Genomic DNA, 12,262 nt, shown 5'->3' with positions numbered 1-12,262 from the left:
GAGGTGAATGTATTCAGATATTTGGGAGTGGACGTGTCAGCGGATGGGTCTATGAAAGATGAGGTGAATCATAGAATTGATGAGGGGAAAAGGGTGAGTGGTGCACTTAGGAGTCTGTGGAGACAAAGAACTTTGTCCTTGGAGGCAAAGAGGGAAATGTATGAGAGTATAGTTTTACCAACGCTCTTATATGGGTGTGAAGCATGGGTGATGAATGTTGCAGCGAGGAGAAGGCTGGAGGCAGTGGAGATGTCATGTCTGAGGGCAATGTGTGGTGTGAATATAATGCAGAGAATTCGTAGTTTGGAAGTTAGGAGGAGGTGCGGGATTACCAAAACTGTTGTCCAGAGGGCTGAGGAAGGGTTGTTGAGGTGATTCGGACATCTAGAGAGAATGGAGTGAAACAGAGTGACTTCAAGAGTATATCAGTCTGTAGTGGAAGGAAGGTGGGGTAGGGGTCAGCCTAGGAAAGGTTGGAGGGAGGGGGTAAAGGAGGTTTTGTGTGCGAGGGGCTTGGACTTCCAGCAGGCATGCGTGAGCGTGTTTGATAGGAGTGAATGGAGACAAATGGTTTTTAATACTTGACGTGCTATTGGAGTGTGAGCAAAGTAACATTTATGAAGGGATTCAGGGAAACCGGCAGGCCGGACTTGAGTCCTGGAGATGGGAAGTACGTACAGTGCCTGCACTCTGAAGGATGGGTGTTAATGTTGCAGTTTAAAAACTGTAGTGTAAAGCACCCTTCTGGCAAGACAGTGATGGAGTGAATGATCGTGAAAGTTTTTCTTTTTCGGGCCACCCTGCCTTGGTGGGAATCGGCCAGTGTGTTAATAAAAAAAAAAAAACAGGTTTCAAGATGTGTTTGACATAGTACATATATTGCTGTCATGACTTGCATTAAAGTAAGGAAGCATTTTTTAACAACAGCTTTGAAATGGTTGGGAACCTTTGAAATTTTCAGGTAGAGAGTACTGTACAGTACTTCACAGGGACTTGTAAGATGGGTGATCAGATTTGCGAGTCTTGACAATAAAGTTATGAATGAGTGGAACACACTATCAAGTATTGATAACAGCTTTAATATATTTAAATATAGGTTGGACATGTATGTGAGTGAGATGTGTAATGTTTGAGAAAGATCTGTCGAGTGGTGAGGGAGTGGCCAGTAGGCTTGCTGCAGCGCTCCTCTGTTATGCTTTAGCGAATTTTGATGCGCCAGTGATATTTACGCATTAGTGATTTTGCCAACTTTGACTCCCATTTTAGGCCAATTACATTATTTCAATCGACCAAATTCTTCATTATTTCACTAGTATTACTTCTATTTTATTGATTGAGCACAAGAAATCACCCAGTCAACTGCTTCAGCTACTGAATAAAGTAATTGGAAATTGGTAATTTGGCCAATTTAACACAGAGTTCAAAATATTCCTGTTTCAAAATAACGTCTAGAATAAACGATGCAGGCATTCCTGGCACTCAGCTAACATTTCCTCTGTTCCGGATTTACAAATGAATTCCATTTTTATTTTTTATTCACATGATGAATTTTTATTCACACAAAAAAATAGAAGATTTACTGTTATGCAATATTGTAATAATTTTATAAATAATGTCAGCACATTTGTGAATGTACAGTGGACCCCCGCATACCGATTTTAATCCGTGCAAGAGGGCTCATTGGTATGCGAAATAATCGGTATGCGAATGAATTTTCCCCATAAGAAATAATGGAAATCAAATTAATCCGTGCAAGACACCCAAAAGTATGAAAAAAAAAATTTTACCACGTGAAATATACATTTTCCTACACACAAAGAGGATACATGCACAATAGTAGAGTAGTACATGCACAGTATATATTGTGCATGTACTAGTCTACTAAATGAAGAATAAATGACACTTACCTTTATTGAAGATGCAGCAATGACTGATGAGACACTGTGTCCTGGGAGTGCCTTTTCCTCCTGAGTACTGTAGGTCCTGTTTGGTATTTTCTTCCAGAACATGCCTTATCACACTGTGTATGTCACTACGATTCTTAAATCTCTCAAACCAACCTTTGCTGGCTTTAAATTCACCAATATGAGCACTAGTTCCAGGCATTTTTCCCTGTTCACCTGGGTGTTAGTCGACTGGTGTGGGTTGCATCCTGGGAGACAAGATTAAGGACCCCAATGGAAATAAGTTAGACAGTCTTCGATGACACTGACTTTTTTGGGTTATCCTGGGTGGTAAATCCTCTGGGGTTAATTGTTTCTTGGTATATTCTCAATAAGCCATACCAACAACAGTGCTACAGCAGCAGATGATGATGCTACAGCAGCAGCAGACGATGCTACAGCAGCAGCAGCAGCAGACGATGCTACAGCAGCAGCAGCAGCAGACGATGCTACAGCAGCAGCAGACGATGCTACAGCAGCAGCAGCAGCTGACAGTGCTACAGCAGCAGCAGATGATGCTACAGCAGCAGCAGCAGCAGCAGATGATGCTACAGCAGCAGCAGCAGCAGCAGATGATGCTACAGCAGCAGCAGCAGCAGCAGCTGACAGTGCAGCAGCAGCAGCTGTACCACCAATAGTAGCGATGGTTGATTGGGGTTTATTATACAACCTGGCCAGCTCGGAGACACGCACTCCACTTTCATACTTATCAATGATCTTTTTCTTCATCTCTATATTAATTCTCACCCTTATTGCTGTAGGGTTGGCACTAGAAGCTTTCTTGGGGCCCATGGTCACTTATTTTCCAGATAAAATCACCAAAAACACTGTAATAATACGAAATGTTACAATTGTATGCTTGGATGCTACCGCGGAGGCTGGCTGGTAAACAATGCCACCGGCGGAACATGTGAGGCTGGCTAAGGCGCACATTGGACGCGTCTCGGACGAACAGCGGTGAGTGGGTTTTTAAGCGGTATGCGAGGCAAAATTTTAGCGATAAAATGTATCGGTATGCGGATTAAACGTTATGTGATGCCAACGGTATGCGGGGGTCCACTGTATATTAGATCTACCAGCTGATGCGTATTAGACGCATGACATCATTTGTTTACTCTTGAACATCAGGAAATATTGAACATTTCTTCTACTTTGAGCTTAGTTTCAAGCTATTTTCAGTACTAAAACCAATCAAAATCATGTCTATTTCTGTAATATATCTTCCATTCTATCAAATTAGACCAAGAAATTGCGAATACAACTGTAAAGAACATATGAAAAACACAGCAAAGTCATTGTTTTAATCCAAAATTACAGTTGCAGTTTTTTCCTCTCATGCACTGTGCTGTAGGATTTGTTTTATGTGGTGCACACTTACCACATACGTATATGTATTCTCCCATATCTAGGCCCAAATTTACCACTCACAGCTTATCTGGGTAAGCTGAGCTCATGGCGTAGATCTATGGCCTGGACCCTGGCTTCAAAGCCGTAGATCTACAGGACAGACCCTATAAGTGTTAAGTCTGGCTACCCAGTTTACCTGAATTCTTTCCTAATTACTGCTTTGCTCACACACACCAACAGCACATCATTCCATACAAACCATTTATCATCACCCACTCTGATGTAACATGCTCATACAAGCCTATTGGAAGCTCAAGCCTCTTAGCATTCCAGATCACCTTTTTCCCCTCCCTCCCAACCATTCCTACTTCCACCCTAGATTTATATACCCTCTAGATGATTTAAGATGGTGACAAACAAATAACATTATTACTTTTGTATGAGACAAGGCAGGTAAATTCTCCATACAAGTAAGTTTAACTGTTTCTATTATCTGAGTACCACTTGGATGTTACGTAGTACAGCCTCTCCTCACTTAACGATGGAGTTCCGTTCCTAAGACCACGCCGACAAATGAATTCGTCGCTAATTGAGGAGCATACTATAATGGTAGTGGGTTTGTGTCATCTATCTTTGATAATGTTTTAATGTCACCTTTGTACCATTTATAACATTCTGGTATATTTTTAAATGTTTATACAGTAGTGTACTGTATATTGTAATAAACAGAATAGAGGAAACCAGCTCTAATATACATTCTTTAGGTATGCATACTAAGTCCAAGGCGTCAGTAAATGAGTACATCGTTAAGTGAGTAGAGGCTGTACAAGAACGTATTGAGAAATTTAACAACGCCTAACTTACTACAAACTTGTATGTACTATGGAATATTGTACTGTAATTCCAATGTTTTAACTTCTTGATGGCTAACGCGTCGGTCTGGAGTTTTACGACTCGCTAACCGCAAGCTCAAGCCCCATCCGTGGTATGGTTTGCTTGCAGTCGTGTCATGACGATTTCATGAGTCCTTGGTAATTGCCAGTAGCCTGACTGATCAGAGACCGGAATGCAATTAGCAGGTGTAGGATTAGGCAAACATATGGCCTAAGTTGAATGACCCACATGGGATTAATGCTTTCTGAAATACAGTCTACCGTGTTCTAAGTATATTTAAAACTGTAAAGGTTAAAAAATATTCATAACACTAAAAATACTGAATTACATTAAAGTACATTGCATTGCAAAATAAATGAGACCAGTTACAAAGAATGGTGAATAAGTGCAAAAAAGCAAATGAATGAGGCATTGCCAAACAAATTTTGTTGTAAATAAATTTTGAAAAGGAAATATGTGAAAACCTAAGGAAGCAAATGGATTTCCCTCTTAGACTGAATGTGGTTACGTGCTGAATAAGGTAGTAGTGTTGAAGAGATGGATAGACTACAGCCTCTCTTCACATAGCGACTTACTCGTTTACCGACACCTTGGACTTACGACGGGTCCTCTGACCAGTATGCATACCTAAATAATGTATATTAGAGCTGATTTCCTCTATTCTTTTTATTTCAATATACAGTGCACTACTGTATAAACAATTAAAAATATAACAGAAATGTTATAAATGGTGCAAAGGTGACATAAAAATGAGATCAATGATGGTTGACACCAACCCACTGAGCAACAAATTCATTTACCGATGCGATCTTAGGAACGGAACTCCATCGTTAAGTGAGGAGAGGCTGTATTTCGAATAATTGTTGAATGTAAATTACAAGATTGAGACAAATTATTTATTCTTAAGAAAAAGTATTATGGATGAGTGACATTAAGGTTGCACAACAAGCATGTGAAGATAAAAGGTATACGTGTTTTTGTCCATTTGTTTAATTTGTGTTTAAAAGAAAGATATAGCAGGTCTCCAAGTATTGGCATCAAGCCTATAGAGTTTCATTTTACTTAGGAAAAGGGAAAGGGGCAAGAGTGTATGAAATATAGGTCTGCAAATCTTTATTATATTAGGAAGAGTGTATGACAAAATTTTGGTAGTTATTAAAAAGACAGAACATAGGAATGTGGAACAGTGGATTTTAAAATGAGAGGTGTGTAAATTAAATGCTTGCATTAGAGCACATAAGCAAGCCATACCTGATGGGCTGTTGGAGTATGAGCAGGGTAATATTTTGTAAAGGGATTCAGAGAAACTGGCTAGCTGGACCCGAGTCCTGGAGGTGGAAAGTACAATGCCTTCACTTTAAAGGAGGGGTTTAGGATATTGTCTGTTTGGAGTGACATTTAAATTGTTGTATCCAGGTTCGTCTCCAAAGACAATGATTGTGTGAGAGTGAGGGTGAAAGTCTTTTTTTTTTTTTTTTTTTTTTTTTTTTTTTTGTTTTTTTTTTTTTTTTTTTGTTTTTTGGGGGGGGGGGGGTGTCACCCTGCGTCAGTGGGAGACAACCAACGTGTTAAAAAATGTATATACATACATGCTCTTGGGAGATTCTGAAGAGAAGTTGCAGAGATTGGTGGATGAATTTGGTAGGGTGTGCAAAAGAAGAAAATTAAAAGTGAATACAGGAAAGAGTAAGGTTATGAGGATAACAAAAAGATTAGGTGATGAAAGACTGGATATCAGATTGGAGGGAGAGAGTATGGAGGAGGTGAATGTATTCAGATATTTGGGAGCGGACGTGTCAGCGGATGGGTCTATGAAAGATGAGGTGAATCATAGAATTGATGAGGGGAAAAGGGTGAGTGGTGCACTTAGGAGTCTGTGGAGACAAAGAACTTTGTCCTTGGAGGCAAAGAGGGGAATGTATGAGAGTATAGTTTTACCAATGCTCTTATATGGGTGTGAAGCATGGGTGATGAATGTTGCAGTGAGGAGAAGGCTGGAGGCAGTGGAGATGTCATGTCTGAGGGCAATGTGTGGTGTGAATATAATGCAGAGAATTCGTAGTTTGGAAGTTAGGAGGAGGTGCGGGATTACCAAAACTGTTGACCAGAGGGCTGAGGAAGGGTTGTTGAGGTGGTTCGGACATGTAGAGAGAATGGAGCGAAACAGAGTGACTTCAAGAGTGTATCAGTCTGTAGTGGAAGGAAGGCGGGATAGGGGTCGGCCTAGGAAAGGTTGGAGAGAGGGGGTAAAGGAGGTTTTGTGTGCGAGGGGCTTGGACTTCCAGCAGGCATGTGTGAGCATGTTTGATAGGAGTGAATGGAGACAAATGGTTTTTAATACTTGACGTGCTGTTGGAGTGTGAGCAAAGTAACATTTATGAAGGGGTTCAGGGAAACCGGCAGGCCGGACTTGAGTCCTGGAGACGGGAAGTACAGTGCCTGCACTCTGAAGGAGGGGTGTTAATGTTGGAGTTTAAAAACTGTAGTGTAAAGCACCCTTCTGGCAAGACAGTGATGGAGTGAATGATGGTGAAAGTTTTTCTTTTTCGGGCCACCCTGCCTTGGTGGGAATCGGCCAGTGTGATAAAAAATAAAAAAAACATACATATCCGTATATTTTTTCCTCAACAACGTTGGCCGTCTCCCACCAAGGCAGGGTGACCCAAAAAAGAAACACTTTCACCATCATGCAATGCTTTCACCATCACTCATACATAATCAGTCTTTGCAGAGGAGCTCAGATATGACAGTGTAGATATCACTCCAAGCAGCATTTATGGATATGGAAAAGATGTATGACATGGTGAATTGCAGAGTAGTACTATATGGAAGTGCATGGAAAAGGCAGATTACAGGAGGCTCATGGTCCATATTGATGCTGTCTGCTGATAAAGGCTAGCTACAGTTCAGTTACATTTAATACTCTTTGGAATAGATGGTAAATTGAGAGATGTAAAGTGTGTTAGTGACAGTGACACACTCACTAGGATTTATAGGAAAAAGTTAAAATGTTTAACATTGAGTGAATGTTAAACAAGAATGTGAAACGTCACCATCATGGTTTAATGCAGTTATGTATAGGGATGTATGGCAAGTGAATGCTAGTGTGTTATGTATAGGTGGAGACAATTAGTATATTAAATCTGTTAAAAAGTGTAAGCTGTCAGAATTGCTGTTTGTAATGATTCGATGTGATGGAGGCTTCTAAAGAGATTGCAGCAGTTGGTCAAGTTAAGAAGGATTTGTAAAAGAAGGAAGCTGAAGCCTAATTTAGAATAGTGATGTAATGATTGGCAGAAGGAATATGAAAGACGTGTATATATAGATAGTAGAGAGTAGATGGGTATGCAGAGGATCAAGTAAATCACAGAATAGGTGAGAGAAAGAAAGTTGCATGTGCTGAGAAATCTGTCGAGAGAAAAAGAGGCATTATGTTACACTACAATGGTACCAGTGCTTTTGTATGGATGTTGAGGTATGGTTTTTAAATGTTACATCAAAGAATAGGTTGGCATAGGAGATGACATTTTGAAAGAAGTGTTTGGTAGGAGTCTTGTGCAGAGCTTAAGAAATTAAAAAATGAGGTGGTATAATTCAATGTGGAAGAGAATTTAAGATAGTTTAGATATGCAGGAAGAATGTCAAAAGGTTAGGTTAAATGGGTATAAAATCCTGTGGGTGAGCGACACAAATGCATAGGTAACATCTAAAGAAATGTTGGAAGGAGGTTGCAGATGAGGTATTGAGAAATAAGGTCTTGAACCTGTAGATGTGTACTCAGTATTGACAAGTTGCATTAAGTGACCTGCTGTTAAGAGTCTGAGCATGGTAATATCTCTTTAGGTATTTAAGGAAGCTAGTTAGCTGAATTAGATTTTTTAGTGGTGTGGAATGCATACCTGCAGTTTAGAAGTTACATGGTGGATCAACATTGAATTATGATTCATTTGTCTTTTTGGAAAAACAGCTAGGGGAGGCTGATGATGATGAATATATATTCTAATTTTGGTTCATTCTACCATTGTGGGAAATAGTGGATGTGTTCAGAAGAAAAAAAATTATGCACGTGAACTAAATGCTATTCCAGTAATAGCAGTTTAACAGGTATTCATGTTTTGTTGCTTTATTTTAGACACAGCTAAAAACATAGGTTGAAAATTTTAATATTATAGGTGGAAGTAGAATCAGTACTGAAGTCAAGATTAAACAGCATGATATGGAGACTGCATGGACATAACTGTCAGAGAGGGTAAATGTGAAATGCTGTACACAATTAAAAACTTTGACATTGTTTTAGTGGCAGTATCTTCTATGATATATTTTATGCTGTAGGCATTTGATGAGTGAGAAAATTTCCTGTTGGATATGTTTTTTTTTTTTTTTGTTGAGCAAATGCTCATTGTCCTAACCTTGTTGGTTGCACGCTCCTCCTTTGATCGCCCCTTAAGTAGAGGTAGGTGTATTTATGTGTAAGCTGTAACAGTTATACTCTGTTGCTAATTGTTTGGTAAGTATCAGTCATGAACATTAAACAGTAGTCAAGCCTCATTGTTGCTTTTATATTTATTAACTTACCCATTAATATTACTTGTTGGTATTGAAGTTTCATTATTTATCTTGCTCTAAGCACCAGAAATTTTCCCAACATTATAATAATGACAGGAATGAAAGTTACATTATGATGGCTGCAACAATTCGTACTTACCCAACTGTTATAATTTAGAGAGGAAACCTTGGATGATGTTTCAGTCTGTCCTTAGCCATTACCAAGGTACAACTTGATAATTGTCCAGAATGGACCAATGTGTCGTTGAAAATTTCCTTTCAAAACTCTGCATTCATTATGAATAATAGCAAGAGTTTTCTCACAGCTTTGATTTATTCCAATTCCTCCAGCTGTAAGAGTTTCATAATTCTCAGTCTAGAGGTGTTTCTATGATCTGTTCATTTGTCTGCCTTCTTTAATGTCTTCAGTGACTGTCCTCCTTTTTCTGCTTGTATTTACTTGGTTAGAGAAAGTATGCATAGCAAAAGGAGATCATTATGACATTTCACTACCAGAAAGGCTTTATCAAGTACAGAAAAAATAGGAAAATAGTGGGAAGTACATTGCTTCCAATTTAAAGGAGAGGTTTGGGATATCTGATGTTTGGAGTCACATCTGAACTGTCGTATCTGCGTGCCTCTGCGAAGACAGTGATTCACTGGTCAACAACCAAAATTCTTCCGAGACCACAGTAGCAATTTCCAACTAATTTTAGGTCACTGATAATGAATATCATGGTTAAAATTGTTTGTGAGCTCTACTTTTCAATATACTGTACACCTATGTGTTACAGCAGGTTCCAACAGGCTTGCAGCATTGTGTTTCTTACCACACTCAGTCTCACTGCCTTTCATTATTGTTCCAGCAGTCATAGAAGGTGGTTATGCTGTGCAAGTTTATATTTTGAGGCTTTCGTCTTCAACAGTGGAATCTCCTAGCAGCTGATGTGAAGATTTCAAAATTTCATGACTGTCAGCAGCAGTTCAATGATTTGTTTGTAATGGAAGGTGATTTAGTGGCCTGCAACAACATTAATGGTCTGATGGAAGCACTTGGCATCGACTATGAACCCACTGGAGGCTGTTCGTAGATTCACCAAAAACGAGTCTGAAAGGTGTCTTGCTGCATAACGGCAGTAGTAAACCATCAATTCCTGTGGGCTATGCACCACATATGAAAGAAACTTAGAATATAAAGCATATGTTGCAATGCATGAAATATGATGACCTTCAATGGCAGCTCTGTGGTGACTTATTGATTGTTGCTCTTGTGATGGGCTTGCAGAGCGGATACACCAAATACTACTGCTTTCTATGTGAATGGGACATCAGGAGAGACTGACCACCTCGTCAGTCATTGGAGCCTGGGATGGAAAATGTTCAACATCCACCTCTCATTGAACCAAACAAAATTTTGCTACCACCACTAAACATATAACTGGGGATCATGGAAAAACTTCGTAAAAGCTATGGACAAATCTGGTCAGGGATTCAAGTATTTAACATCAAAATTCCACTCACTGAGCAACATTAAGATAAGAGAGGGAGTCTTCAGTGGTCCTCAGATTTGAGAGCCTCTTAAAGATGGTGACTTTGAATCAGACCTTCATGGGGAGGAGAAAACTGTTTGGGAAGCATTCAAGTTAGTGGCAAGGGGATTTCTCAGAAACAGAAGGGAGGGCAACTATGAAAAATTGGTAGAAAACATCAAGGCTTACAAGAACATGGGATGTAACATGTCACTTAAAACCTACTTTTTGGACTCAAATTTAAACTTTTCCAGCAAACTGTGGGAGAGTTAGTGACAAACATGGTGAAAGGTTTCACCAAGATATTTCAACCATGAAAAAATGGTACCAGGGCAAATGGGGGACAGAATGCTTGCAGACTATTGCTGGACATTGGCAAGAGATGATTCTTCAGCCCATTATAAGAATCAAGCAAAAATGCACAGAGTAGGTACAGATTAAAGTTTATAACATACTGACACATATTGTACATTATAATAAAACCAAATAAGGTGATATTTGGATTCAGGACATAAAAAAAATCACACGACGCTCTAACCCACAAGACCACCCAATCCTACAAAGATCACGCACCCAGCGAAGCTAGGAGTTGTGCTGTGATCCGAGGACATACGATGGTGTAGGTACCTCAGAGCTAATTTCATTCTACTCCCTATTTGGTGTACTAGCAGTATATATCATATTGTAACCACAAACGAGTGGTATTTAATCAATAACAACACTGCGACTAGCCGAGGACTCATACAGTACAGTGGCCCCTAAGGTTAATGCTGGTGAAAAGAGGAGTTGCAAGCTTCTTACATCAAATAATAAGCTAGAAATGATCAATGAAACTACACTATCTCCTTGAACCTTCCTTTGATAATTACTTCTAAAATGTTCAATAATCAGTCGCCATAAGCAAAGGATGAAAATGTTTTAAGGTTAGTGCAGTACTGTATTTTTATTTTGCATCATCCTTTTAGGCCTGATGTTATTTAACATGTAATAAATTATAGTGTAAGCATGTTTTAAGGCTTTTATATGTACTGGTAGGTGGGGAAAAAAAGGCAGTAATTTGCTTTTCAGTGACTGTCTGGAACCTAACCTGCTGTATTAGTGAGGTATGCCTATATTTTTTTATTTTTTATTTAATTTATTTAGGTTATAGTTATATTTCTGAAAGGCAGTATCATTAGCTACTGTGTACAGTATATCAGTATTTTTTTTTTCTTGTACTTGTAGGTGAAACATTGTAATAATAGAAGCCTTCCTTTTGCTATACATGTTTTTTTGTTAATTGCTAGTTGGCTGAAAGCCATGCTCCAGCTATTTGTATTTACTTCATGAGGCACTCATCACCCTTGACTTGGTCTCCTTTGTACAAACAAATGGCAGCTGCTTCACTTTAATGACAGCTCAAGCAGCATGCAGAAATATTTAATAAAAAATTTTTAACATGAATGTCAGCCATCAAAGCCATAAGTGGTGGTGGTGGCAGCTTATAAAAAATATTTTGGGAAGTTGGTTTGTTCCACCCTCCTCATAATACAGGATAAGGTAACCTAATTTAAGACCGGTATTTTGGGCGAGTTTTGTTGAGAGTTATCTGAACTGTCTCTATTTTTCTGCGTGTTTATGAACCTTATTCCATACCTAAGTGGGGTAGAGCAGATACACTATGCCTACCCAGAATTGAAATCATAGATTAAAATAAGCAGTCATTAGTGTGAGGTTCTACAGTATTTTTAACTGTAGGTATTATTAACAGTGTTAAGTAATATTAATTTTATTTAACCTAGCAATAAGATTTTTTATAATAGTATTCATTAAGATTCTCCAGCATATATACAGCTAAGTCATTTTTTATTTTTTCATTAGACGTGGAGGTTTAAGAAATTATTCTTTCGTTAATTGCGGATTAAAAAATAATTAAAATGGTTACTTTAAAGTTGTTGCACTTCTATCCAATAAGTATTTAATTCTTTTAGCTTTAATGCTTTATTATTTATTGTGAAAAATTAC

General features: G+C 38.7%; 1 protein-coding gene across 2 annotated transcripts in view; it reads left to right on the top strand.

Annotated features, from left to right (window-relative positions):
• The window catches only part of Nipsnap (protein nipsnap), a 53,801-nt gene that overhangs the window by 28,423 nt on the left and 13,116 nt on the right, over window positions 1-12,262 (top strand). The window lies entirely within an intron of this gene.

The sequence above is a fragment of the Cherax quadricarinatus genome, chromosome 68, assembly GCF_038502225.1.
Source record: "Cherax quadricarinatus isolate ZL_2023a chromosome 68, ASM3850222v1, whole genome shotgun sequence".
Taxonomy (NCBI): Eukaryota; Metazoa; Arthropoda; class Malacostraca; order Decapoda; family Parastacidae; genus Cherax; species Cherax quadricarinatus.
The sequence above is the reverse complement of the archived record's forward strand: the minus strand, read 5'-3'. Positions and strand labels throughout refer to the sequence as shown.